Genomic DNA, 11,606 nt, shown 5'->3' with positions numbered 1-11,606 from the left:
TGCACAAGGCTCAAACAGCATTAACTTTGCCAAAGCTGAAAGTAAATTAATGTATCATTAATCAGGATTTCTGCTTTCAACATGTGTAAAGGACCATCTTGCTTAGCATTGACTTATCTCAGAGTGAGGGAAGCCTACTGAAACATTTTTCTGTGCAGAGACATTGCGGCCTATGTGAAGTGCTGGCACAAGCTAAAGGTTGTTTTCTATCAAATTTAAGTGTCCTCTAAGAATATGCTTAGACAAGATGGTTCTCTGGAAATGTGACAGGCTTTAGTTTCCATTCCTGTGTAAAACAGCTGTATAAGCAGCAGGAGCATTTGCCTTGAACTTTCAACTGTAAAGAGAATTTCTCAACCTGTGGATAAGGGCACCTTCTAAAATATTTGCTTTTGGTACCACAACTAATTAGTTGCTGAACAAGTGTTGTGACTCTTCCTCCAAATATCACTTCAATGGTGAAATCTCTTCTAGAAATTATGGAAGAATTGACTTACAAGAGCAATATCACTTTACCTGTGTTTCAGACAAGTGTTTGAATATGTAATCGGGAAAAATAATTTTCTTTTTATTTCATAATTAAAGGTCTAAATTTTGTTAGAGCAAAGAAATAAAGGAGTCTTCCACTGAGCCCTTTCCGGCATTAACAGCACTGTAGAAGCTGGTTACTTTCTTTAAACATCTGGATCTGAACCCGAGACATCAATAGTAATAACTCTGTCTAAACTGCATTACAGGTTGTTCTGAGCAAGGAGGATTTATCTTGATTTAATGCAACTAAAAGAATAGGCTATTGCTACCCAAGAGTTAATGAACTAGTAAAACCTCTCCAAACCAATATATAACTGATTTGTCTCTGCTGTGTAGTTAGCTTTGCCCAGGGTGATACTCTCCAGCTGTGGAGGAGGTTGAGCTATAGCCTCATTTGATTCTGTTTTTGCTCTTCCCACTCTATCTCAGTGTGGGAGGCCAACAGGAGAGAATTTAAGGTCCATTACTTATGGTAAAATAGAAAGACATGTTCAGCTGTTAATCGCCTGCAGCACAGTAGCTCATGGAGGTACAAATGAGACTGGGGATTCTGGTGTCTGGCACTGGTGTGGATAAGATACAGGCTGTTCTAAAATGGAGTAAGGCTAAACTGGCTGGCAAAAAAAAAAGTTTTATGGGCAAATGGAGCTTGGTCATGATTAAAGATGCCTTCCAGCAACACCTGGTGATTGCAGATTGGCCTGCTTGACCCCAAGCCCTCCACCTGTTTGTCTTGTGTTTCTGCTACAAGTTACTACTCCTGGAGGAGGGTTAGTGGAGGTGTAAGTGGGTCATTTCCCTGCAGCCACCAGGCCTGTTAGCTCAATCAAAAAAGTGATTTAAGGTACTATGCCAAGTACTCGGTTATTTTAAGGCCAGTATTGTATACATTTTCTGCTGTCTTTCACAAGAACGACCGTCCCAAGCCAAATTTGTGTGAACTGAGCATGTGTCTTTCCATACACTTTAGAGCAAAAAATTACAATGCAACACAAATATTCAGCCTTCAATAATTATCACTGTACAGTACTGACAATATAAAAGTAACCCTGAAAACGGTATGGTGTGATGATGGCTCTTCTGGCTTGGTGTGGCCGCTTTGCTGTGCTTAGGTTGCCTGTGTGTAACTCGTATTTGCTGTGTATGTTTAACCAAATTCAGTCTGCATGTCAGGGCCGTCTGAGATTTCAAGTCCCCTACACACCTGAACTTAGCTGGGGGTGGGGGGTGGGAAATGGGCTAGCATAACTGAGTTTAAAAGCTGCTGGTCCCCTCCAAGCCAAAACTTGCTAACCTTTCTAAAATAAGCTTCAGCAGAAAGCTGAGCAGGTAAGAGATGGCATTCCTTGATGAATTAATTTCCTTTTTAATGTATTTAAATTATATTAATAATAGCCTGCAGAGCTATGAAATGACCATTATAAATACCACAACCATTAACTTGCAAGAAATCTCAATATCCTGTATTTGTTTACTCCACCAGAGTTAGTCACAGACTGGTCTGGGTTGTCTGTGTACACATACAGTGTGAGATTTGCTTCTTACTCTTCCTCAGCTGCAGCTGGGTCCTCTGAGACATCTCATGCCATGCTTTGCCATTGGTCTGGTGTCTGGCAGAAAGTGCAGGGTGACCTTTCTGCCACTGCTTAAGGAGGCTTTGAGCTTTACAGCATCTTTCATCTGAGCTCTCCAATCACATTGTGGAGGTGATCTGAGGCCTCGTGGCACCAGGCGGTGTTTTAGCACATGGCTGTTCCTTAAGGTTGTGAAAATAACCTGGGTGTTAGTCCCATGCTTTGTAGCTATAACATCCTTAGTATGCAAAGGGATGTTACTGCCCAGACTCATAAAAGCAGCATTTTTAAGATAAAGGCTTGGCATACTTTTCTGCTCTAAAATATAGATTATAATCTAATCTAATATTGCAATCCACTACTGGGAATATTTCCTTAGAATACAAGTGTATATACTGAAGTATGGAAAAGCCTTGGTTTCCATCATTTCTCTTGTCTTTTGCTTCTGACTACTGTTGGGTTACCCTGTCCTTACTCAGACCTCACTCTGGGAAAGAGGTGATCTGGAGGATGTCTCCTTGGTGTGCACAGAGCCTGAACACCAGGACTGCCTGATCCAAGGTGTGGTCTTGGACTGGACAGGGGCTATGTGAAAACGCATTTTTCAGAACTTTTGCTGGAGCTGCTGTATTGATGGCAGGAGCCTGTAAAGCCACAGGCTCCTGACTGTACAACTTCACTTGAGGGTTAGGCTGGAATATGATGAGAACATTCCTGTCCAAGCAGAGATAGCTGTAATAATAACAAAGGCAGCGAAGGCTGGGTTTGGCAAAGTGAGCTGGTGTATAACATAAATGTTCTTTTCTTTCAATAGCTGTGTGCCAAGGGGCTGAACAAAGTGTTCATTAATGTAATATTTTTGTGTATGTTTTTGCTTCAATTTGACTTTTCTTTCATATTTTGATAAAAGCCAGAGATTCCATGTTATATTATTAATATGGATTAGTAGCCAGGAGCTATGTGGAAAAATCAGTACATTCCCAGTTTACTCCCAGGCATTTCTGCTAACTGGGAGGGCAGAACAAGTCTGCTGCCAGGAATATATTCTACTGGCTGTTGACTAAAATGGACCAGGGCAAAAAGGCTAAAAACTACTGCAAGTTGAAGAAAAAATTGTGTTATTGCATGAATTAACCTTCAGTTAAATAAAGATGAACTCCAATAAGAATATGGGGAACGCAAGAGGAAATAATACTTCAGAGTGAAAATTGCCAATTAAAATATATGGTCCTGCTAGACTTGTTACACACCTTTAGCAAATTCATGTAAATAAAGTCAGACACTTTGACACATCAGTGAAAAATAACCTACCCTGAAATGACACTCGGTGCTCAGCTAATTGTCTGCAACTGAATCTTCTAATGGAAAACATGTGAAATGTGTTTACTGAAGGAGCAATATAAAGTGATAACTGAAAGTGTGTAACAGGCAAAGCTGAGTATAGAAATAACAATGAGAAAGCTTTTTGAAAGCTGCAAACTGAGGCTCTGATCAAAAAAATCCCTGGTTATTGTGTAAAAATCGGTGATAATGCTTGTCTGCATTGCAATCACAGATTTCATTTTGGATATGATGAGTTGGGATATTTCCCTCTAACTCTGAGCCAAAGGCTGCGCATAGTTGGTTTTAAAATAGACACCGCTCTGAAAGGGCCTAGAACTCTCCTTTGCATGCTGTCACATCTTGGAAAACATGCCAGTTACTTAGTTAATTAGCAGATGACAAATATTTGCTAAGTGAAATTGAAGACAGTTGTATCAGCAAGCAGCCCAGAATTATATCATTATTTGAGATAATTGGGGTTATAATGCATCAGCAGGGCCAGGTATATAAAGCTTATGTTTCATAGGGGTGGAAAAATTATTAATCTTGCATTCTTCCTTCCCAAAAGATTCCATCCAACTGCCAATGTCATCAATAGGATTCCATCAGCTCTGGGTACGATTGCCAAAGCTCTGTCTGAAATCACTGGGGCACTGAAGTTCAATTCTGTGCCTGGGGTCCTGTAACTGGAAGCTCCCTACTTAAGACTCAGTAACACCTGGACCTGAGAACTTTTCAGAACTTGCTGGATTGCTCCTAGAAAGAATATTTTAAAACAAATTTATGCCAGTTACATATCTGAATACCTGCTCTCCCTCATACAAGGCAGAGCAGTAACGTGGTTCGTGCTGAGCAAAGACATCGCACGCGTGCTGGACTTACTGCTCCTGTGAGATGCTGCCGGGTATAAATACCCTCAAGGAGCGTTAGTCAAGACCATATTTTGTAACTGCTGTTGGCCCTTAGATGAAGCTGTGAATCCACTCAGGACTCAGCTCTTTCTGGCTGAGATCAGATTTTTAAATAACTCCCAGTAAAAGAAATGTCCAGCGTTAATTGTTCAAAACTGTAGTAATGTATGGACCAGTTGATGCCGCTTATTTTGATCTCAGTAGCCTTGAACGCAAAAACAGAAGGCTGGATTTTTATGGCGTTCGGGGTGGGCAGGTCTGTACTGTACAAGCACAAGGGCTGTAAGGGTGGTTCTGTGCTGGGGGCAAGATTACATTTGCAAAGCCATTCATGTATGCCACAGCAAATGGGTTCAGAACATAGCACAGCTACTGAAATTGATAGAGCTGTGAAGATTTATGCTACCTGTCCCTTCACAGAGCTGAAGTCTTTGTCACCGCAGGTTGTACAGCATCTTTGCAAGTGAGTGTAATTCACTGTGCGCTCTGGATTTAAGGTCTAAGCTAATGACTTGTTCTGACATTGCTGTCTCTTGCCGAGCTCAGTTTTGAATACCCTGATGGTTTTCCTGTGGGTCTTGAATAAATCAAATGGAGTAGAGGAGAAGTAGAAAAAGGTTGTGAGAGGGAGAACAAACTAAGAAATCTATCCCGTAGAACTTTACTGCTGTTGACAGTGCTTAAGGGCAGCTTTAGCAGTGTCTGATAGCTTCTGATTTACGGGGCAGGCAGCATCTTAGAAAGCTTGCTCCTTCATTTGATAACACTTGTTCAGAGAATCTACTCAAATGAATAAAGAGCGTGGGATTTGGCCCAGGGTTTTACTGGCCTATATTGACTTGGGGCCTATAGTGATGCTGTAAGGCTACACTGGAAAGATATGAAGCAAGTAAACAGATTTTCTGCATGGATAATTGTAAGGCATTATTAAGAAGCCTTAAACTTGTCTCTTTTTTCCTTTTTTTGGAAGGAGCCTACAAGTTCTAAAACACAAGAGATGTCTCCTACTGGAGGTCACTTTGCTGGCATCAGTGGTCATCTGGTCAGATTTACTGCCACAAAATTGTTAGTCCAGAACCAAAATAACTATGGGAAAATTTTAAAACAAGCACAACGCTCATGTAGCTGCTGCAGCCTGCTTAGGAAAGACCATCTGTTAGTGCTGAGTTAGGGCTAAAGAGGGAGGGCGGTTTAGTTTCACTTTTCCTTCTTCCCTAGGAGGGGAAGAAAAAGCCTGCAGTTTTTTATTATGTCAAAACAGCACTTGTGTGCTCACATCCCTTGATAGAAAACGGAGTTGTGTGAATTTGTTACAGTAGGAAAGGGATTGATGCTGCCAAACAGATGCCCAGGAGCTTTCCTCAGCTGTGCCAGGAGCTGGTGCCCAGCTGAGATCCCAGGGACCTGGGTCACCTGCAAAGGGTAAATTCCAGAGGTTATACCCAGAGTAACTTTCCAGGAGCTTGATGGGTGGCGAATGGCCTGCATTGCATTGGAGGGCTGCAGGGACTTCTGATACCCTGTCAGTCAAGATGCCCTTTCATTCCATAATCCGCAGAGGCTGTGAAAGAGTACAAGAATAATGCAGGCAGAGCGCGCTGGCCAGTGCCAACGTCCTCTGATTGCATACGTGGCTACTGTTAATTTATGCTCCTGTATAGGGTATGCTGCTTCCCCTTTAGAGCTCTACATGCTATCCTATGCCTTGCCTCTGCCCTTGTGCTGGTATTACTGTGTGGAACAAACCTGCTTATTTTACCACAACTATTGCAACTTTGCAAAGCAATATTTGGAGGTAAAGTGGGGTTGAACAGGCGGCGTTTTATTGCTACTGTTTCAATTTTTATTACATTTAGAAAATGTTTAAAATGGAGCTTGTAAGATTATAGAAATATCTGGAGATAGGACAAAATGCTTTGACGTTTTCTGTTTAGCTTATAAAAAGGGTCGAGCGGTGATTTAAATGTAGTCACTTTCCCTTTCAGAAAGAATTTTGGTTCTTAAACTCCTTTTTAATCTGCCAGAGAATACATAGCGTTTCGTTGGAAATTGAAGCCATACAAATTGAAATTAGAGACTGGGCACACTTTTAATGCAATTTATTGATTATATTCTGGAACAAATTACCAAGGGCAATGAAGATACTCAAAGGCTGAGAATCTATTACTCCAAGTGTAGAATGTGTATTAGTTAAACACTAGCTTAGGCTTAGTCAAACCCGAGTAATTATTTGCTACCAGAAGTTCAGTCTTCTGGTACATGGAAGATCAAATTAAATATTCCAATATGCTTTTCTGAATATAAATTCTATGGCTATTACTGAGCAAACATTACCTGAGTCAACCTTGGCAGACATGCTTTGAAAAGCTCTTGTATTTCTCTTTCTGGTCGTGCTTCCTCTAAGTTACAGCTTTGTTTTATACAAATATTTGTACATAATGTGCATGCATGCAAATACATAAAACAAGGAAAGGAGGCTTTTCTCTGTCGTTCACTGGGTGATAAAGAACATGACCACACGAACGGATTATACAGAAGGTGAAAGAAAGTTCTTGTAAAATCAAGTTTAGCTAAAGTAAGAATCTCTTTACAGAAGTTGTATGTTTTGCTTGGTACTTTAAGCACGTATGGTGATATGATAATGTATAGTGTTTCTGTGGCTAAAGATAATTTAATTCTATCAGCTTTATCACATCCATTTATTCTGATGCTTTGGGAAAAGATTAGCACTTAATTTCTTGAGTAATGACTTCTTGAAATCTATTTAACTTCCTTTTCATCTCCAAATCATTGAACACCAGTTATCGTTAATTTTAACAACTATTGTCCATGTGCCTGATCTTCTGACAAATGTAACGGTTAAAGAGCATTTGTCAGGGACATCTGTAGATTTTCTTACATAGTAAATATTGTGGATCAAATTCCTTACTGTGTCTTTGGGTCAGTGCAACACAATTTGAAATATTAAGTGGGATCTAATTGCTTTGACAGCCCCTCTTTTTGCCAGGCTAAGTTCTGCCATATTTCCTGGAAACACTTGATGTTAACTTATAACTCAAGACCTCAGTACATAAGCACTTCAGGGTGAGTTGAACTATTTCCACTTTTTTCCCTGAAACGTTAGTTCATAAAGTCATAAAATCTTTTTTCTCTTCTTTGCTCTGACATCAAAACGAAAAGCCCAATGAATTTTCTATTGATCTAAGAGCAAGTTTAATGTGCCCTGATGTCACATACTGAAAGTGCTCTGTTGTGGATGAGAGCCCATCTGCAAAATACTCTACATAAGGGGCAGCACTGTGTCTGTAATACAGGGCACAATACTTTGCCCATGAAGGGAAAAAGTCAGCCAAGCCTTGGCCTGAAATCAAGTTGCAAGCAAAGCAAGTAACCCCTCTCCCATCCAGCACAGCACCCTCTCGTGCCTGACCAGCTGAATAGTGTTTATCTCATTAAATGAAACTTGCTCAGTATGGAAGGTGGGGAGGGTAGTGTGTTGTACAGCTGGTGACAGAGATGGTGAATACTGTTGATTTGTCAGGGCTGTCTCGTTGAGCATCTGACTGTGATGCTCTGCAGTGGATGCACAGTAAAGTGCTTGATCACCAGAGTGGACAGTTATGCTGGTGCAGCCACCCCTGTCTGCTATTTCCATCATTGCTGCCTTCTTTCCAGGCATTCAAGAAAATGTCTCATTCGGAGCCTAGGATGGGAAGGGCTCCTGTTGAATTTTCATCGCCTTCCTGATCTATGCATATTGCCTTAAGGTAATCCTGAAGCTTGGCATCAGACAGAATATTCCATGCTTAACTTCTAGGAATTACCCATAAAGCCAAGTTGCTCTTGCTTTAAGGATAGGTTTTCCCTGTAGTAAATCAGAACAGAAAATTACTTCCCCATAGCTTTTTGTTTGTGATTAAACAAACCAAATGGCAAAAATATTTGCTCTGTAGCATAGCAACAAAAAAATGGTCTGTTTAGCAACATAACTGAAACTGATCCTTAAAATAATACAGCTTTTCCCATGCAAAGAGATGATGTTGGAGGCACCTGACTAGGTAGGCTAATGATCCTGTGCTTAGATGCTGCATAATAAACGAAGAAATGCAGAGGTGCAGTTCTGCTCTGGCTTGTCTGCTGCTCTGGTCCATGGCCTTGGCTGTATTGCTCTTTCTTTGTGCCTGTGCTCATGTTTCACTTGGAGTCATTTAGACTTTCTTAAACCTCAGTGCGCCTCATATCTCTGCACTACAGTATGATGGTACCTGACTTTTGTGGGCTGTAGATATTACCGGAGCAGATGCTGCCATAGATTGTGTTGCTGTTATGATAAAAGCTGGACAGAGCAGCTCAGTGACTGCTGCTTTCTATAACTTTCTCCTTTTTACCTCCTGCTCTTGAGGATGTTGGTTAGTCCTGGACTGGCAACTTTCTGGCTCGCCTTAGCCACTGTCAGTGTTTGGCCCTGTTCTGAGGGTGTCAACCAGATCTAATTATTCACAAGCAAGTCTAGGATCAGTCCATGATGCATGATTTAAAGGCAGTTTTCAAAAGCATTTCCTCAAAAAAAATCCCAGAACACCAACCTATTTCTAATGCATATTGTCATTAAATAATAGCCTGTCAGAAGGCAGAGTCAGTAGAAAAGCCTTCCATAGTCATTGGTGCTTTGTGCTGTATTTTAAGGAGGTATAATCACAAAGTAGATCTTAATTTTCTATTTATCACTGTAAGTCATACTGAGTCGGCCTTCAGTGGAAAAGCGGGGTTTATAAATGAGCTGGAACCCGTAAGGCTGGTGTAAAGGCTTTTATTTCTCAGAATCGTATAATGTGCAGGGAAATTCCTTTTTATGGCTAGGATTTAATAGGAAGGAAGATGGGAAGTTCCAGTGTATCAAAAAAGCTGGAGGTCCTGGATGTCAGTAAACAGATGTTATGCATTGGTCAACTTCTGCCAGGCCAAGGACTAAATCCTTTATCAGTGACTTAAATTTCCTATGGATCTCTAGCTTGCCATGAGTGTTAATTTAAAGGGCTTGTTTTCAGTGACACTTTTCACACTGTTTTCAGCTGGGGCTTGTGCTGGTTTTTAAAGCCAGCACAGGGTGATAACTTTGAAGGCAGCTGCAGCTTTGCATCCTTAGCCAGCAGACGTCACTCGCTGTTCCAGGTCGAGCTGCGTGTAAGCTGGGATTGCAGACACTGGTTCTCTAGGGCAGTCACAACTTTCACTTCACTTTAGGAAAGAAAAGAAGCAGAACACTTCTGTTTCTCTCTTCCATCTCTTTTTCTGACATCTTTTATATGCACAGACTTCTCTTCCTGCTTTTTATCTTTATTCTAGTTCTACCTGGAAGTTTATGGAAGTAAAATAGAAATGGGTTTGTTGCATGTCTAGAGAAGTGAATTAAAATTCCAGGTAAAGAATCTTGTGTAAAATAAGGCTGTGATTTTTCTGTGCAGGCAGGGGCTTTCACTAGTCCTTTGGGCTCAGCATTACCTTGCCACTGATCCAGCTCACTTAGGTGCAGCAAGGTGTTTGTAAGGTCTTATGGGAGTAGGAACAGGTGACCAAGCTGGGAATGCAGGAAAAGTCTCCATGCCTGACACTTCCATTCTGCCCATTTAGTCCCTGTAATCGGAATATGAGAGGAACACTTTGTAATATAATTCAAAGCTTTCCTCCACCATCAAACCTTGATTACTGGGTGTGTACTTCATGTCATTCTCTTTAATTTTTGTATAAGAATTGGTACAGCAGAGGCTGTTCGGGACTGCTTTTTTTCCTAGAAAATATATAATGGAGTAATTCTTTCTAACAAGTGAGAATCCCCATTTTACGGAAGAGGACTTTGTATTTTAAAAAAGTTTGGGTGGTCAGTTAACTCTACCAATTTCAGCAAGCAACAAGTTTGTCCTTTGAGGGGGTTTTAGTTACTGATAATCAAAGGCCATACTTGTTTCTTTCTATCATTCCAAAGACAGATTTTTTTTCTTTTCCCTTTGGGAAAATATAGAAAGGGTCCTTGATAAAAACTAAAACTATGCAATCAGACATGGGCATGAGCAGAGTGGAAGCTTTCTAGGCAAATCCCCTGTGAATCACATGATGTGAATAATTGGCATCCATGTATCTCTCTCCTGAAGTATATTCTCTGGAATAAAAATAGTATAGGGGCAGACAGAGTGCCCCTTTGGTGGGAAAAGGCAGGTGCAAACTCTCTCCAAAATCAGGTTTAAGTTTGGAGAAGATGAAAGTGAGGTTATGCTCACTTGCAGCTTATGCATGCATCTTTACCGACCATGCTGCCAGCAGCCCAGCCGCAGGAGCCCAGCACCAAGCACAGGCTTGCTAACAGTTCCCAGATATGTTGCTAAAAACAGCAGGGGGATTAGGCTAAGGCCCTCTATCTCAAAGGTATCTCCAGAGCCTGGCTAAGGGCTGGATGACCTGTTCTGATGACAATTCACTTCAGACTTCTCCTTCTGGTTGTGATTTTTTATATTCCCTTTGGTTTAGATAGTTAGTGTTTCTACTGTCTTTTCAGTTCATTCCTGAATGAAAATCTTAAACTTTCCATTCTAAAAATAGCCGATAGCAAGTTTTCTGAGAGCTTATTGCTTTTGTTCATGTCTAGGCTTCCCTTCCCATGAAAGTTTTCACCAGATCATCTTTCAAGGTCCCTTTCAACCTGGGTTTTTCTGATTTTGTTGGCCAAAATTCTTTGTCAGATTTTACTTGAACATGTTAATAGCTTTGACCTTGATCAAATATTTTTTCTTGTAACTTACCCAGTTCTAGGCTGAAATAATTAATTTGGAGATAACGTCAATAAGTAGCACAGATGTCTTCCACAGATGTTTTCCTTGTTCCTTTCCGTTAGTTGGGGTTATTTGCCTTTCCTGGGCAAGCATCAGCAGGACTGGCATTTGTTTGTCATAGAGCGAATTTACCGCCTCTGTTCTGTGCTGGAAATCCGGTAAGGTGTAGATTTTTAATGACTGGGATTCCTGCATTTCCTGGGGTTGATTTGGCAGGAAACTCCATCATTTACTGCCACTTTGTTACTCTGGCTTTCTATGTAAACCTGAATGAACTGGAGTGTGCCAGTGCAAGCTTTGACTTCAGGGTTAATAAACCAACTTTATCTTACTGTGTGCTGCATTCTTGCCCGCTGCATTCACTTGCTTAGATTGCAAGGCAATTACTAGTATGTGAGTTAGTGCAATGCTGTTGCAGCTTTTCCTTTTAACTCTAACTAAAT

Source organism: Phalacrocorax carbo, chromosome 16, assembly GCF_963921805.1.
Source record: "Phalacrocorax carbo chromosome 16, bPhaCar2.1, whole genome shotgun sequence".
Taxonomy (NCBI): Eukaryota; Metazoa; Chordata; class Aves; order Suliformes; family Phalacrocoracidae; genus Phalacrocorax; species Phalacrocorax carbo.
Note: the sequence above shows the minus strand (reverse complement) of the source record.